Raw genomic sequence first — 19,219 nt, forward strand, 5'->3', positions numbered from 1 at the left:
AGAGACCACATGAATCCCACAAGAACAAGTGCACCCTCATGCATAGTTTTCCCTCCTGATGCATCTCATTTTAATTTTAAGCTAGACATTATTCAACTTTTACCTTCTTTTCATGGCTTAGACCTAGAAAATCCATACTTGCATTTAAGGGAATTTGAGGAGGTCTTTAATACCTATAATGACTCAAATTGTAGCATTAACACCATTCGATTAAAGCTTTTTCCTTTTTCATTAAAAGATAAAGCTAAAACATGGCTACAAAATTTAAGACCAGGATCCATTCGTGCTTGGGATGAAATGCAACAACAATTTTTAAAGAAGTTTTTTCCATCTCACAGAACAAATTCTTTCAAAAGACAAATCATCACTTTCACTCAAAAACCAGGAGAAACATTTTACCAATGTTGGGATAGGTATCGAGATTTGCTTAATACTTGCCCACATCATGGTTTTGAAACATAAAGATTGGTTTCACATTTTTATGAAGGTTTAACGCCTAGAGATAGGCAAATGGTTGAATTGATGTGCAATGAAACTTTCGAAGATAAAGACCCTAATGAAGCAATGGAGTACCTAGACTTGCTAGCCGAAAATACTCAAAATTGGGACACCACAGATACTTATGAGGCACCAAGTAAAACTCAACCTCATACATCTAGTGGAGGTATGCACAACCTTAGAGAAGATCATGACCTCCAAGCCAAGTTTGCATCTTTAGCTAGAAAAGTCGAAGCACTTGAATTAAAAAAAAGTGGTCAATTAAAATTTGTTCAAGACATTGTGTGTCAAATATGTGAAACCAATGAATGATTGTCCAACTTTGCCTTCTTTTAAGGAATGCCTCCATGAACAAGCCCATGCTTTAAATAGTTTCCAAAGACCCAACCATAACCCATACTCACAAATGTACAACCCTAATTGGAGAAATCACCCAAATTTCAGTTGGAAGAGTGATAGAAACAATGCACAAACTTCACAGCCACCGTTTCAAGCACATCATAATTTTCAAAATTCTCATGGATATGCACCTCCTTATGCTCCACCTCCTAGAAGAAATTTTGAGGAAACATTGCATGCATTCATTGAAAAGCAGGAGACAATCAACACTCAACTTGCTCAAAGCATGACAGATTTTAAAGATGTTCTTGCAAAATTAACATCTGCTCTCAGTTTCCAAGAGAAAGGTAAGTTTCCATCTCAACCACAACAAAATCCAAAGGGGCAATACAATGCAAATGCAAGTGGTTTTGGAAGCCAACACATGGATCAAGTCAAATCAGTCATCACTCTTCGTAGTGGTAAGGTTATTGAAAAACCCATTCTTGAACCTTGTGAGAAAGATGATGAGTCTATCTCTAAGGGTAAGGAAGGGGTTGAACCTGAACATTGCAAAGAAAAGACTGATTCCCCGCCAGCACTTCCATTTCCTCACGCCATGACCAAACAAAGGAAAGTCAATCACAACCCTGAAATCTTTGAAATTTTCAAACAGGTAAGGATCAATATACCTTTGTTGGATGTTATTAAACAGGTTCCTTCCTATGCTAAATTTTTGAAAGATTTGTGCACTGTGAAGAGAAAACTGAATGTGAAAAAGAAAGCCTTTTTAGCCGAACAAGTAAGTGCCATTCTTCAGAACAATAATGTTTTGAAATATAAAGACCCTGGTTGTCCTACAATTTCTTGCTTTATTGGAGAACATAAAATTGAAAGAGCCTTACTTGATCTTGGAGCTAGTGTGAATTTACTTCCATATTCAGTATTTCAAAGTCTCAATCTAGGTGAGTTAAAACCAACCTCTGTAACTCTTTTACTTGCCGATAGATCTGTAAAAGTGCCTAGAGGAATAGTTGAGGATTTGTTAGTACAAGTTGATAAATTCATTTATCCTGTGGATTTTGTTGTCTTGGATACATTACTTGTTGAAGCATGTAATTCAATTCCTGTCATTTTAGGACGTCCATTTCTTGCCACTTCTAATGCATTGATTAATTGTAGGAATGGACTGATGAAGCTATCATTTGGAAACATGACATTGGAGATGAATATTTTCAACATTTACAAGCAACCTGGAGATGATAATGATTTATAGGAAGTGGACTTTATTGAAAAATTAGTTCATGATCAATTTCAAACCACTTCCAGTGAAACTGAGATTGATGAATCTGATGATTTGCAAATGGTCTACTTTCAGGAATCAAAGGCATGCAATTGGAGACCACAAATTGAAGAATTGCCACCACGATCAATTGAGCACATACCCTCAAGTGTTCAACCACCAAAACCTGAATTGAAGCCGTTACCATTTAATCTCAAATACTCATTTTTGGGAGAAAATGAAACTTTTCCGGTAATAATCTCTTCCAAACTTAATGCACATCAAGAAGGTAAGTTATTATAGATTTTGAAAATGCACAAAAATGCATTAGGATGGACCATATCTGACATAAAAGGAATTGGCCCTTTGATTTGCACACACATGATTTATTTAGAGGAAAATGCTAAACCCTCTAGAGAAATGCAACAAAGGCTTAATCCTAATATGAAAGAAGTATTGAAAAATGAAGTCATTAAGCTTCTAGATAATGGAATCATTTATCCTATTTCTGACAGCAAATGGGTAAGTCCTGCCCAAGTTGTACCCAAAAAGTCTGGAGTCACTGTGATAACGAATGAGAAAAATGAGTTAATTCCAACTAGGACTGTTACTGGTTGGCGCATGTGCATTGACTATAGGAAACTTAATTCAATGACTAGAAAAGATCATTTCCCTTTACCTTTCATGGACCAAATCCTAGAAAGAGTTGCAGGTCATGAATTTTATTGTTTCCTAGATGGCTATTCAGGTTACAATCAAATTAAAATTGCATTGGAAGATCAAGAGAAGACTACTTTCACATGTCCATTTGGTACTTTTGCATATCGAATGATGCCTTTTGGATTATGTAATGCACCAGCCACGTTTCAAAGATGCATGCTTAGCATATTCAGTGATATGGTTGAACATTTTCTTGAAATTTTTATGGATGATTTTTCTGTTTTTGGTGATTCATTTGATGATTGTTTGACTAACTTAGAAAAGGTTTTGAGCAGGTGTGAAGAGAAGAATCTTGTATTGAATTGGGAAAAATGTCACTTTATGGTAACAAACGACATTGTACTTGGTCACATTGTTTCATCGAAAGGAATTGAGGTTGACAAATCTAAAATCGAGTTAATTGCCAACTTACCAACACCAAAATCTGTTAAAGATGTTAGATCATTCTTAGGACATGCTGGTTTTTACAGAAGGTTCATCAAAGATTTTAGTGTAATATCTAAGCCTTTGAGTAACCTTCTAACAAAGGATAATATTTTTGAATGGACTGAACATTGTGAAGAAGCCTTTGTTAAACTTAAAAACTTGCTTACTTCTGCTTCTGTCATTCAACCTCCTGATTGGTCATTACCTTTTGAAATAATGTGTGACGCTAGTGATTATGCCGTGGGTGCTGTCTTGGGACAAAGAAAAGATAAGAAACCTTATATGATTTACTATGCAAGTAAAACTTTAAATAGTGCTCAAATGAATTACACCACCACTGAAAAAGAATTACTTGCAGTAGTATTTGCTTGTGATAAATTCAGATCTTATCTTGTTGGCTCACCTGTTGTTGTTTTTAGTGATCATGCAGCATTGAAAATATCTTCTTTCTAAGAAAGATTCTAAGGCTAGATTGGTGTGGTGGATTTTATTACTTCAAGAATTTGATATCACAATCAAAGACAAGAAAGGCACCGAAAATGTTGTTGCAGATCATTTGTCAAGATTGACAACAAATTCGAAATCTGACATCACACCAATCGATGACTACTTTCCCGATGAATCTTTATTTTCCGTTTCTATGATGCCTTGGTTTGCTAATATTGTTAATTTTCTTGTTTCAGGACAATTGCCAGCTCATTGGAGTACCCAAGACAAAAGAAAGTTCTTGAACTAAGTGAAGAACTTTTATTGGGATGACCCTTATTTATTCAAATATTGTCCTGATCAAATATTTCGAAGATGCATTCCTGACAATGAGGTAAGTAGTGTCATTAAATTTTATCATTATGAGGCATGTAGGGGTCATTTCTCATCAAGAAAGACAACTGCAAAAATCTTACAAAGTGGATTTTATTGGCCCACCATGTTCAAAGACTCACATGCATTCTGCAAGACTTGTGAAAATTGTCAAAAGTTGGGATCTATTTCAAAACGTCACATGATGCCTTTAAATCCTATTCTTGTCATTGAGATCTTTGACTGTTGGGGTATAGATTTCATGGGTCCATTTCCTCCATCATTTGGTTTCGTGTACATATTAGTCGCAGTAGATTATGTTTCAAAATGGATAGAGGCAATTCCAAGTCAAAACAATGATCACAAAACAGTGATAAAGTTTTTGAAAGACAATATTTTGAGTCGATTTGGAATTCCTCGAGCCATAATAAGTGATGGTGGAACACATTTCTGCAACAAGCCATTTGCTTCTTTAATGAAGAAATATGGAATCACACACAAAGTCGCCACCCCTTATCACCCTCAGACAAGTGGACAAGTAGAGCTTGCTAATAGGAGATCAAACAGATCTTGGAGAAAACGGTGAACCCTAATCGGAAAGACTGGTCTTTAAAACTTAATGATGCACTTTGGGCTTATCGAACTGCATATAAAACATCATTAGGTATGTCACCTTATAGACTAGTCTATGAAAAACCTTGTCACTTGCCTGTGGAAATTGAACATAAAGCTTATTGGGCTATTAAAACTTTCAATTCAAACATTGATGATGCTAGTCAGCTGCGAAAATTGCAAATAAATGAGCTTGAGGAAATTAGAAATGATGCATATGACAATTCAAGAATTCATAAAGCAAGAATCAAAGAGTTTCATGACAAGAAAATACTAAGAAAAACATTCAATGTTGGTCAAAAAGTCTTGCTTTATAATTCTCGACTCCATTTATTTCCTGGAAAACTAAGATCAAGATGGAGCGGTCCTTTTATTGTGAAACATGTGTATCCATATGGGGCCTGTGATATCGAGAATCCAAAGAATGACAATGTTTTCAAGGTAAATGGGCATCGGTTGAAAGTTTATTTTGAAAAATTTTCAGTTGAAAATGACTCTACTGAATTGAGTGATCCTGTATATAAAGATTGATTCTTTTTCTCACATTGTTTTGTGTTTGTTTTGGTGTATCTTTTGTTTTGCTAGTTTCTCTCACCCCGGTCAAATGACGGATAACGGTACTCCGTGACTCTTAAGTCGGTTCTTTTAGTTTCCCATGATAACTAATATCTGTGTATATAATTGTGCAATTCTCTACTCTTTCTTCTTTCTTTGAATCTCCCATCCAATTCTCATTTAAAAATGGACACCACTCTTGAAAAATTGAAAAAGTATTTTCCCACTCTGCCTCAGAATGCAATTACAAAAATTTACCGTGCTAGGTGTGAAAGATTGAGGTTGTTAATGAACCATGGAATTCCTGAAGATATTCGTTGGCTGATTGAAGCAAAGGTCCGATTATCAGGTGAGTCCAATTCTTTCATTTCACACATGCCTGGAACAGGTAAAAGCACTTTTGCAAAGAAACGTCGTGCAAAACGACTAAAAGTCTGTCACATATGTGCCAGATGGACTTGTAATGCGACATGTCGTTCTTTAGGAATGGTATCTGTAAACCGTGAAGATAAAATACAATTCATTAAGGATGGCCTGAGTAAGGGGTCTTTAGATAATCTTTTATTGACCCTTGAGAGGCATCCTAGTGGAGATGTGCATCGTGTAATTCATGATTTATGGCCATAATTCCATAAAGAACATAATCGACTTAGTCTTGAGAATCTGACTAAAAAAGACCCTGTTTGCCAGTTTTTAAGAAAACTGGATGGGAAGCCTATCCCCGACCCATAGAGGGCGTTTAAGCCGTTCTTGGACGTAAAACCAAGGGAAGATGTGAGCCACAATCACAACTACCTGTACATACATGCTTTGTCAAAATAAATAAATAAAGAGAGAGAGTGTGAGACTACAGCTAGCCTACATGTAGGTGGTATGATTGCATTTTCACTTTTTCATTTATAAATTCTTCTCTTCCTTCCCTTCATTTCTACTCATCCCATACATTCATCAAATATAGAAGTGTGTAGAAATGGCAGGTTCCTCAAGTCATCACATAAGAAATATTTGTGTTTTCGGTGGATCCAGCCCTAGGAAAGAAAAAGAGTTTTTAGAATCAGCAAATCATCTTGGTCAAGTACTAGCTGAGAGAAAGATTCATTTAGTGTATGGGGGAGGCAGCCTTGGGTTAATGGGAGGTGTTTCAATGGCTGCATTTTTAGGAGGCAGTCAAGTTTTGGGGGTTATCCCCAAAGCTTTAGCAAATGGGGACATCATTGGAAAAACAATTGGAGAGGAACTACAGGTCCCAACAATGTCTGACTGACTGAATACCATATTTAACCATGCTGATGCCTTCATTGCCTTACCAGGTGGTCTGGGCACAGTGGAAGAGATCTTTCATATTTCATCTTGGGCCCAACTGCACATTCACCATAAACCTATAGGTTTGTTAAATGTTAATGGTTTTTATGATAAGTTGCTATCTTTTCTTGATCAAGCTGTGGAACATGAATTTCTAACATCTTCGGCACGACAAATCATAATCTCTGCTGCTACTGCTGAACAATTGATTGACCAACTACAATCTTTCATCCCTGTCATTGATCCTTGCATGAGTCGCCTAGATTGGTCAGCTAAGGAAAGCCGTAAAAAGCTTAGATTAGATTTGAGCCTTCATCTGTGAAACCTTGTGTCTTTTGTGTTATTAATAGTATATTATTTTGTTTTGTTACTACTTATATTTGTTTAAGTGTGTTTCAGGTTTGTCATTGTTCGCTGTTTCAGGTGATGTCTTCTATACTCTATCTTTCTACCTTAGGACATTGAGGACAATGTCTCGTTTTGGTTGGGGGGAGAGGGTAGTAGTTTAAAAAAAAAAAAAACTAACCAACTTACTGTTGTTGTTTTTAAAAAACCATTTGGCAAAACTGTTATTACTAGGATGGCAGAGTAAAGAGGAATTATTCTTGAGATGCATCGTAGTAAAAATTTTCTAATGGTTATTTGCAATATTCATAACAAGGCCTATTATAATACTTCTTGAAATATTCAGGTTTACAAACTCTCGCATTGTTATCACTTGATTCTGCTCATATACTCATTTAACAAGTATTATTAAACCTTCATTTTCACACACACACTTTAACATATGATTGTGGGTTGCACATTGGATTATTACATTATTTATGTTCTTTTGTTAAAGGTAAAAACTAAGGGAAAGGGATAGTATATAATTTGCAAAAAAAAAAATGATAATATTGATGATAATAAAAACGTAGATAAGTTTGGTTTCGTAGCCTCCCTAACCTAAGCAATTAAGCCCGAAGGGGTGTTTTAACACCTAATACCCTAAAGTCAACTGACTTGGGAGCTATTGGCCCAAAGCTTGTTACATGGGTTAAGGAGAAAAGCTTAAGGGAATCAAACATTGCACTATCTATGTGTCAGTATCTACAACCCGAGTTGTTAAGCTCGTAGGGGTGTCTCAACACCTAATGCCCTAAGACCAACTGGTCTGGGAGTCATTAGCCTAAAACTCGTTACATGGGTTAAAGATACATTATGTTTTAAGTTGTATGTGTATATAAATAAAAAAAAAAAGAAGAAAAAAAAAGTAATAGTAATAATAATCCCAACCCAAGAAAGTTCACCTTAAACATTTGAACATAATATTATTTTCTTCCAACAAAAGCCCCATCATCTATGTTTTCATATATTGAGCACATAAAAAGAAGGTTTATTAATATCTTGTTTAAGAAGTATGAAGCAGTAATATAAATTTAATGAGAGTTTGTTTATATGGATAGATTAATGGAAGTTGAATGATGAATGCCTTGCTTTGTGAAACTTGCAAATTGTTTCTCTATTTTAACGCTTTAGATTACTAGGGACTAGTAATAAGCTGGTTGGGGGGTGTGATTAATACTTAAAAGTACATGTTTATCAAGGTTTTATATCATCATTTTGCACTTGAAGTATCAATAACTCCTTAACTAAAGCATGTTTTATAATAACAAGTTTGATACTATAAGATACCTTAATTTATGGTAAATGCTCATCTTAAATGCAGGCCTATCACATAAATAAAAGGATTGAGTGATGAGTTTAAGTATTGAAAGTGAAAGGACAAAGAGATGGCCAAACTTAGAAAAGAGATGCCGGTGCAGTCCAAACCGGAACATTGCTCGGTAATTGGATCATATCTGGAGCTCTAGATCTCGGATTTAGGTCCATTTTATATGGATGGAAAGGTGAGACAAAGGCCTACAACTTTCATGAGGAGCCCAAGATTTAAAAAGGCCGTTTTGAAGTCCAAACTGAAGGAACAACGAAGAAGTCCGAAGCTGTCCTGCAGCCCAGACACTATTTAGTGTTCAGCCCATATCTTGAGTTCTAGAAGTCCAAATGACCTCATCTTTTTTTGTTGGAAAGCTGAGACAATTTCCTAGAACATTCCTGAGGATTATGGGCAAATTATGATGTTAGCAATGACGTCTTGTTCAGACAAGAAGATAAGGATTGTCACCAAGTCAAGATGTGGCCACCCACTCATCAATTAATTAACAAATCAATAGTTCCAAATTTTGGCCTATAAAAGGAGGCACTTACCATGTATTGAGGCATCTTGGTTTCCAAATCAAGATCATGCTCTTGCTTTCTCTCTTTGTATTGCTTATGTCTTGCTTTCATTAATATCAAGTTTATGCACTTCATTTCCTTTCCTTTACTTAGTTAACCTCTTTCTCATTTATGTTCTTATCTTGTTCATTTATGTTTCTTTCTTTTATTATGTTCAGCTAAGTTAATTATGTCAAGGTGAAAAGGGTACACTAATGGTGTAAGAATAAGTATAATAAAAATGTATAGAGATTTGAAGGAGAGTTACTGGTGGCCAAACATGAAAAAGGAGATAGCAGAATATGTGGCTAAGTGTGCCATATGTCAGCAGGTGAAAGTAGAGCATCAACGACCTGGTGGACAATTACAGCCTCTTTCGATTCCAGAATAGAAATGGGAGAATATCACTATGGATTTTGTGTCTGGGCTACCCAGAAGCAAGAAAGGACACGATGCTATATGGGTGATTGTGGATAGACTGACAAAGTCTTCTTTGTTTTTGCCTATGAAGATGGGGGATTCGGTTGAAAAACTAGCTCAATTATATATTAAGGAGGTGGTGAGATTGCATGGTGTACCAGTTTCTATAGTTTCCGATAGGGATCCTCGGTTTACATCAAGGTTATGGCCATGTATACAACGGGCTTTGGGTACCAGATTGAATCTAGGCACAACTTTTCATCCACAGACTGATGGGCAATCTAAAAGGACAATACAAATTTTAGAAGATCTGTTGCGGTCTTGTATTCTAGAGTTTGGAGGTCAATGGGAGGATCACTTGCCATTAGTAGAATTTACTTATAACAATAGTTATCAATCTACTATTGGAATGGCACCATATAAAGCATTGTATGGAAGGAAATGTCGAACTTCAGTATGTTGGGATGAAGTTGGGGAAAGAAAATTATTGGGACCTGAACTGGTGTAGATCACGGTTGATAAGGTGAAGGTGATAAAGGAAAGGATGAAAGAAGCTCAAGACCGGCAAAAGAGCTATGTAGATAATCGACGGAGACCTCTAGAGTTTCAAATTGAAGACATGGTATTTTTAAAGGTTGCTCCATGGAAGCATGTGATTCGGTTTGGAATGAAAGGAAAATTAGCACCCAGGTATATCGGGCCTTATAAAATTATAGAAAGAATTGGGACGGTTGCCTATCGTGTACTGCTGCCACCACATTTAGATAGGATACATAATGTGTTTCATGTCTCGATGCTGCGGAAAGCAAATTTGGATCCTACACGAATTTTGCCACAAATTTCGATGGAAGTGCGGGAAGATTTAACTATGGAGGTACAGCCTGTGCAAATTATGGACCAAAGTATAAAGGAATTACGAAATAAAAGAGTACCGTTAGTAAAAGTATTGTGGAGAAACTCTCAAATAGAAGAAGAAACCTGGGAGAGAGAGTCAGAAATGATGAAGAAATATCCTGGATTGATTTCTTACATAGGTATGAATTTAAATTTCGAGGACGAAAATTTTTTTAGGAGGGGAGAATGTAAAACCTCCAGATCAAAAATCATAAATTGACTAGTTTTAAGTAAAACAAAAAAACTCGTAACTCTTGATTGGGTGATCAGAAAATTCTGAAAATTTGCGTAGAGCCTTCTAATATCATTCCTTAGCTTGGGTTAAAATTTCAGAATTTTTAGAGAATTTCGGAAATTTGACGAAAAATCATAAATTGACTAGTTTTAAGTAAAACAAAACAAATTCGTAACTCTTGATTAGGTGATCAAAAAATTCTGAAACTTTGCGTAGGGCCTTCTAATATCATGTCTTAGCTTGGGTTAAAATTTCAGAATTTTTAGAGAAATTCGGAAATTTGACAAAAAATCACAATTTGACTAGTTTTACGTTATTGGACGTAATTTTCAATCCGATCATCGGATTGAGCTGAAATTTTATGAGGAACCTTAAAATATACTGAATAAAATTTGTTTAAAATTTTAAGATGAATGGAGCTTGGAAGTGCTAGCAAAAAAATAAGGACCGTCAAATAGAGGCAAAAAATACCCATTAAGGAGAGAAGGAGAGAAAAGGAAGGAAAAACAATAAGAAAATTGAGAGAATAACATTATAAACTTGCAAGTTCAACCTATAAAACACTAAATCAAGTGAAGGAAGGAGGATTTGAGAAGGGGAATTCAGCTAACCTTGGAAGAGAAGATAAATTGGAAGAAAAGCAATAGGTAAGCATGAGAAGTTTGGATTTAATGTTGATTTAGATGTTTTCCTAAGCTTATTTGATTAAGTTAGGAAGTAATTTCATGGAACTTTACCTTAGTTTCCCTTAAATCCTAGATTTTTGAACTTAGGGTTCTTATGTGAATTTGGGGGAATTAGGATGGGAAGGGAAAATGATGAAATTGAAATGGAATAGAATGAAAACAAGTTGAAATAACAAGTAAATGAAGAAAGATTTGGGAGAGCAAAAAGAAATACCACATTCGGCCAATGAAGGAAAAATAAATGGGAGAATGAGTTTTGATGTTAATGTTTAGAAAAACCATGTTTAATAATGATAAATGAAAATGTAAGAAAGACTAAATAAAGAGATAGCATTTAAGTTGAGAGAATAATAATAATAATAATAATAATAATAAGTAAATTCAAATTAAAAGAGAAATAAACTAGTTAAAAGAAAATATGAAGACAAGATGCCTAGATTGTATTTGAATATAGTATTTAGATTAAATAAATAATATGATGTGAGGGTATAAAGAAAAGAAGAATTATTTGATGGAGGAATTATGAACATAAAGTAAGCAAATAAGTAACTTGAGTTAAATATCAGGTTGTATGTAAAATAATGATGTTGTATTTGAGAATGAATTTTTATTAGAACAAATTACAAATAAAAATAGTACGTGCTTTGTGTTTCGGCACGTAAGAAAAATGTTGATGGACTAATGATATAATGACACTTGATTGATTCAGGAGCTGTGCCTAGAGCTGGTTATCAGACAGGAGGAGCTGGGTCATCCCGAGCAGAAGGTAGCTGCTTATTTAATTGATATTACATAAATGGAGCAAATGAATAATTTGAGTTATGATTATGTGAAATTACCGGTTTTATTGGCTAACAAAGAGGTTAACTGGATATGCGGTAATTCGTATGGAATTACCGGATTGTTTGGCTAATAAAAGAGATTAGCCGGATGCAGGGTAATTCGAATGGAATTACCGGATTGATTGGCTAACCAAAGAGATTAACCAGATACTAGGTGATTCATATGGAATTACCGGATTGATTTTGCTAACCGAAATGGGTTAGCCGAATTTTGGGTATAAAGAGAATTACCGGGTTTATTGGTTAACAAAGAAGTTAACCGGATAAGGAGTAATTCATATGGAATTACCAGATTGATTGGCTAACAAAAGAGGTTAGCTGGATAATAGATAATTCGAATGGAATTATTGGGTCTATTGGTAACCGAGGAAGGAAAAATGAATTTTTGAGTAATTATATGGAAGTGTTTGATTTATTTGATAATTAAGAGGAATTAACTGGATTTTTTTTAAGTCTTAAAAAGATTATGTAAATTATGGGATTAAGTTAGATTGAAGTAGAAGTACTAAATTTCAAAGGTTAAGAGTAATTGATTAATATTAGATTAATATAGTGAGAAAGTTAATTAATATGGTTGTTGTTGAAACAGGTACACCTCGAGGTGATGCAGATCGTTAGATGTAGGAATTCTCTTGTGTATGAATTACCATTTTGGAATGTAATTTTCATGTCTTTACTTTCAGTGTAAATCCTTTTGTGTTGCAAAAATCAAGTAGAAAGTGTAATAGGTAGTGGTGTATTATATATATGTATAGTTATTAGTATGATCAAATCACTTTTCAAAATGATAAGATCTTAATGTTGTATTTATGTAGTTTAAAGGCATAGATGTAGTTAGTAAGCATTTATTATGTTTGTGATGAATTTGTTATCTTTTCGGTTGTTTTGGGAGTGCATTTATGTTGATTTACTAATTGATAAGTATAAGTATTGCGTTATTGTTTGATGACTGGAATGTGATCCAGGATGATTGGATCAAGATGGAAGTCATAATGACATATAATATAAGTGTTGTCGATAACTTGGTACCAACAAAAATAGAGGAAACTCTGCCGAAATTTTCAAAAAAAAAAAATCCCATAAATTTAGACATATTACCCAATACTTGACATTGGTAAAGAAATGTTTGAAGATTTCATGACATTATGTTTTGATGGTGTTGCACCCATAATAACTGATATCTGTATATATTTGTACAATTGTTTGCTCTTTCTCCCTTCTTTAAATCTTTTCCCCAATTCTCATTTGAAAATGGACACCACTCTTGAAAAATTGAAAAGGTATTTTCCTACTTTGCCTCCAAATGTGATTACAAAAATTTACCGTGCTAGGTGTGCAAGATTGAGGTTGTTAATGAATCATGAATTCCTGAAGATATTCGCTGGCTAATTGAAGCAAAGGTTCGATTATCATGTGAGTCCTCCAATTCTTTCATTTCACACATGCCTGGAATAGGTAAAAGCACTTTTGCAAAGAAACGTCGTGCAAAACAACTGAAAGTCTGTCACAGATGTGCCAGATGGACTCTTAATGCAACATATCGTTCTTTAGGAATGATACTATAAATCGTGAAGATAAAATACAATTCATTAAGGATGGTCTCAGTAAGGGGTCTTTAGATAATCTCCACGCATCCTAATGGAGATGTGCATCGTGCAATTCATGATTTATAGCCACAATTCCATAAAGAACATGCTCGACTTAGTCTTGGGAATCTAACTAAAAAAGACCCTGTTTGCCAGTTTTTAAGAAAACTGGATGGAAAGCCTATCCCTAACCCATAGAGGGTGTTTAAGCCATTTTTGGACGTAAAATCAAGGGAAGATACGAGCCACAATCACAACTACTTGTACATACACATGATTTTTCAAAATTATAAATAATTAATAGAGAGAGAGAGAGAGAGACTACAGCTGGCCTACATATAGGTGGTATGATTGCACTTTCAATTTCTCATCTATAAATTCTTCTTTTACTTCCCTTCATTTCTACCCAACCCATACATTCATCAAATATAAAAGTGTGTAGAAATGGCAGGTTCCTCAAGTCATCACATAAGAAATATTTGTGTTTTTGGTGGATCCAGTCCTAGGAAAGAAAAAGAGTTTTTAGAATCAGCAAATCATCTTGGTCAGGTACTAGCTAAGAGAAAGATTCATTTAGTGTATGGGGGAGGCAACCTTGGTTTAATGAGGGGTGTGTCAATGGATGCTTTTTTAGGAGGTAGTCAAGTTTTGGGGGTTGTCCCCAAAGCTTTAGCAAATTGGAACATCATTGGAAAAACAATTGGAGATGATCTACAGGTCCCCACAATGGTGAAACCTTGTGTCTTTTGGTTTTATTAATAGCATATTATTTTGTTTTGTTACTTCTTATATTTGTTTAAGTGTGTTTCAGGTTTGTCATTGTTCGCTGTTTCAGGTGATGTCTTCTATACTCTATCTAAACCTTAGGACATTGAGGACAATGTCTCGTTTTGGTTGGGGGGAGACGGTAGTAGTTGACATAAAAAAAAACTAACTTACTAACTGTTTTTGCTATTATTAAAACCATTTGACAAAATTGTTATTAGGATGGCAGAGTAAGGAGAAATTTTATTGACTCTTGAGGAGTATTTTAGTAAGTATCATCACCAAGGTCTATCAGAATACTTCTTGAAGTATTCAGGTTTACAAACTCTCACATTGTTATCACTTGATCCTGCTCATATACTCATTTAACAAGTATTCTTAAATCTTCATTTTCACACACACTTTAACATATGATTATGGGTTGCACATTAGATTATTACAATATTTATGTTCTTTTGTTAAAGGTAACAACTAAGGGAAATGAATAGTATATAATTTACAAAATTTTTTTTTTTGATAATACTGATGATAATAAAAATATAGATAAATTTGGTTTTGTAGCCTCCCTAACCTAAGCAATTAAGACCGAAGGGGTGTTTTAACACCTAATACCCTAAAGTCAACTGACTTGGGAGCTATTGGCCCAAAGCTTGTGGGTTAAAAAGAAAAGCTTAAGAGAATCAAACATTGCACTATCTACGTATTAGTATCTGCAACCCGAGTTACTAAGCTCGTAGGGGTGTCTCAACACCTAATGCCCTAAAACCAACTAGTCTGGGAGTCATTAGCAGAAAACTCATTACATGGGTTAAAGATGCATTGTGTGTTAAGTTGTATGTATATACAAATAAATAATAAAAAAAAAAGAAGAAAGAAATAATAATAATAATAATAATAATAATAATAATAATAATAATAATAATAATAATAATCTCAACCCAAGGAAGTTAACCTTAAACATTAGAACATATTATTGTTTTCTTCCAACAAAATCCCTATCATCTATGTTTTCATATATTGAGCACATAAAATGAAGGTTTATTAATATCTTGTTTAAGAAATATGAAGCAGAAATATAAATTTAATGAGAGTTTGTTTATCTGGATAGATTAATAGAAGTTGAATGACGAATGCCCTGCTTTATGGAATTTGCAAATTATTTTTCTATTTTAACGCTTTGATTACTAGGGACTAGTAATAAGCTGGTTGAGGGATGTGATTGGTACTTAAAAGTGAATTTTTATCAAGGTTATATCATCATTTTGCAGTTGAAGTATCAATAACTTCTTAACTAAAGCATGTTTTATAATAACATACCTAATAATATAAGATACATTTAATTTATGGTAAATGTTCATCTTAAATGCAGGTCTGTAACATAAATGAAAGGATTGATTGATGAGTTCAAGTATTGAAATTGAAAGGACAAAAAGAGGGTCAAACTTAAAAAAGAGATGTTAGTGCAGTCCAAACTAGAACACTATTCGGTAATTCAGTCATATCTCAAGTTCTAGATGTTCAAATGACCTTGATGTTTTGGAAAGATTCGGTAAGACATAGGCCTACAACTTTCATGTGGAGTCTAAGATTTAAAAAGGCCGTTTTCAAGTCCAAATTATAGCAACAACGGAGAAGTCTGAATCTGTCCTTGTGGAGTCCAAGATTTAAAAAGGCCGTTTTCAAGTCCAAATTATAGCAACAACGGAGAAGTCTGAATCTGTCCTGCAGCCCAGACACTGTTTAGTGTTCAACCCATATCTCAAGCTCTAGAAGTCCAAATGACCTCAATTTTTTTTTCCTGGAAAGATAAGACAATTTCCTAGAACTTTCATGTGTATAAGTGGTTCTAATTTTGATGTTAGCAATGACTTTTTATTCAGAAAAGAAGATAAGGATTTTCACCAAGTCAAGAGGTGGCCACCCACTCAACAATTAGTCATCAAATCAATAGTTCCAAATTTTGGCCTATAAAAGGAGGAATTTTCCATGCATTTAGGCATCTTGGTGTTCAGATCAAGATCATGTTCTTGCTCTATTTTTTTGTATTTTGTAATGTTTAAGTTTTATTTTATGTTATATTAATCTCTTGTTTATGCCTTTAATTTCCTACTATACTTATATAATCAAGATGCATGATTTAAGGTTTCTTAAAGGAAAGGGGTGTTTTTATTCTCTTGGCTGGCTCCCCCCCTTATTTTCTCTCATTCTTTTTATATCCTAGGAAACCCTAGTCTCTATTTTACGAATAGGTCCTCCCTTAAGTAGACTGTTTACATTTAAGTACTTCAATAACTATTTTTCTAAAAAGGAAGAATTAGCCTTACATGAAATTTCAAGCTTTGACTTATAGTAGCTAAATTGCTAAAATAAAAATTTGGATATCGGTTTAGATGCTTCATAACATAATTTGAACTCGTTTCTTCACGAAACCTGTTTGCTGGCAGAATTTAGTTGTCATCTTCGAAAAATCATATCTCCATCATATGACATCATTTTTTTCTTAAATGTGAAGCGTTTATAGGCCTTTGAGTCAGGAATCCAACACAATTGAGCTTACATCAATTGGACTTTTGTAGCTCCAGATATTCAAATCGGAATGGCCGAAGGTCAACATTGGCAGATTGTGAAATTTGACTTTGAAGGCTACGATTTCCATGCTCTTCCTTATTTTATTTTCTTGCCTTACATGTCCAGAAAGGTATGGATGTTAGCTTTTTAATGCCACCGGAACACTTCATTTTGACCTCTAGAGCTCATGTTTTGCATAAAACATCGACTGATGGTCAAATATGCCAATTACCTCCAATTTACTCTTTTTTGCATCTTTCATCCAAAAGTGCCTTCAAAACATAAAACAAAGAATATCAAGGCATTTTATATATAAAACATAGGCAAAACACTAGTTAAATATGGGTGAAACTATTGAATAATATGGTTGGATCATTGGGATAGGTATAGAGACTTGCTTAATACTTGTTCTCATCATGGTTTTGAAACATGGAGATTGGTTTCATATTTTAATGCAAGGCTAACACCTAAAGATAAACAAATGGTGGAATTGATGTGCAATGAAACTTTTAAAAATAAAGACCCTGATGAACCAATGGAGTACCTAGACTTATTAGCTAAAAATGCTCAAAATTCAAACACTACAGGCACTTGTGAGGCATCAGGTAAAACCCAACCTCATACATCTAATGGAGGAATGTACAACCTTAGGGAAGATCATGACCTCCAAGCCAACTTTGCATATTTACCTAGAAAAGTTGAGGCACTTGAAAAAGAGTGGTCAATTAAAATTTGTTCAAGACATTGAGTGTCAAATTTGTGAAACGAATAAACATTCAACCAATTATTATCCAACTTTGCCTTCTTTTAAGGAATGTATCCATGAACAAGCCAATGCTTTAAACAGTTTTCAAAGGCCAAATCATAATCCATACTTGCAAATATACAACCCTGGTTAGAGAAATCATCCAAATTTCAGTTAGAAGAGTGGTAACAATAATGCATAAACTTCACAACCACCATTTCAAGCAAACCATAATTTTCAAAATTCTCTAGGATATTCACCTCCTTATGCTCCCCATCCTAGAAGAAATCTTGAGGAAACAGTGCATGCATTCATTAAAAAGCAAGAGACAATTAACACTCAATATGCTCAAACCATAGCAGATTTAAAAGATACTCTTACAAAATTCACATCTGCTCTTAGCTTTTAGGAGAAATGTAAGTTTCCATCTCAACCACAGTAAAATCTCAAAGGGCAATATAATTCAAGTGCAAGTAGCTCTAGAAGCCAACACATGGATCAAGTCAAATCTGTCATTACTCTCTACAGTGGTAAGGTTATTGAAAAACCCATTCTTGAACCTTATAAGAAAGAAGATGAGTTATTCTCTGAGGGTAAGGAAATGGTTGAACCTAAACATTGCAAAGAATAGGAAAGTCAATCACAATTCTGAAATCTTTAAAACTTTCAAACAAGGATCAATATACCTTTGTTGGATGCTATTAAACAAGTACCTTCTTATGCTAATTTTTTGAAAGACTTGTGCATTGTGAAGAGAAAAATGAATGTGAAAAAGAAAGCCTTTTTAGCTAAACAAGTAGTGTTATTCTTCAAAAAAATAATGCTTTGAAATATAAAGACCCTGGTTGTCCTATAATTTCATGCTTTATTGGAGAACATAAAATGTAAAGAGCTTTACTTGATCTTGGAGCTAGTGTGAATTTACTTCCATATTTGGTTTTTCAAAGTCTCAATCTAGGTGAGTTAAAACCAAATTTTGTGACTCTTTTACTTGCTGATAGATATGTAAAGGTGCCTAGAAGAATAGTTGAAGACGTGTTAGTACAAATTGATAAATTCATTTATCTTGTGGATTTTGTTATCTTGGATACACAACCTGTTGAAGCATGTAATTCAACTCCTGTTATTTTAGGACGTCAATTTCTTGTAACTTCTAATGCATTTGACTAATTGTAGGAATGGACTGATGAAGTTATCTTTTGAAAACATGATATTAGAGATGAACGTTTTAAACATTTGCAAGCAACCTAGAGATGATAATGATTTACAAAAAGTAGATCTTATTGAAGAATTAGTTTATTATAAATTTGAATCTACTTTGAATAAAACTGACTTCAATGAATTTGAAGATTTGCAAATGATTTATTCTTAGGAAACAATCAAGGACAAGAAAGGCATTGAAAATGTTGTCGTGGATCATTTGTCAAGATTAACAATAGATTCGACATCTGACATCACACCAATTGATGATTATTTTCCTAACGAATCCTTACTTTTTCTTAGTTTTATGCCTTGGTTTGGTGATATTATCAATTTTCTTGCTTCAGAATATCTGTCAGTTCATTGGAGTACCCAAGATAAAAGAAAGTTTTTGAATAAAGTAAGGAACTTTTATTGGGATGACCCTTACTTATTCAAATATTTTCCTGATCAAATATTTTAAAAATACATTCCCGATAATGAGATAAGTAATGTCATTAAATTTTATCAT

At 34.1% G+C, this 19,219-nt stretch overlaps 1 long non-coding RNA gene across 1 annotated transcript; it reads left to right on the plus strand.

The window, feature by feature from the left end:
- Positions 1-10,804: 10,804 nt before the first annotated feature.
- LOC140955121 (uncharacterized) lies at positions 10,805-12,572 on the plus strand. Its single transcript, XR_012168853.1, has 3 exons — positions 10,805-10,963; positions 11,712-11,768; positions 12,434-12,572. It is a non-coding gene; the product is annotated as an uncharacterized lncRNA (long non-coding RNA).
- The last annotated feature ends 6,647 nt before the right edge of the window (positions 12,573-19,219 follow it).

Source organism: Populus alba, chromosome 19, assembly GCF_005239225.2.
Source record: "Populus alba chromosome 19, ASM523922v2, whole genome shotgun sequence".
NCBI lineage: Eukaryota > Viridiplantae > Streptophyta > Magnoliopsida > Malpighiales > Salicaceae > Populus > Populus alba.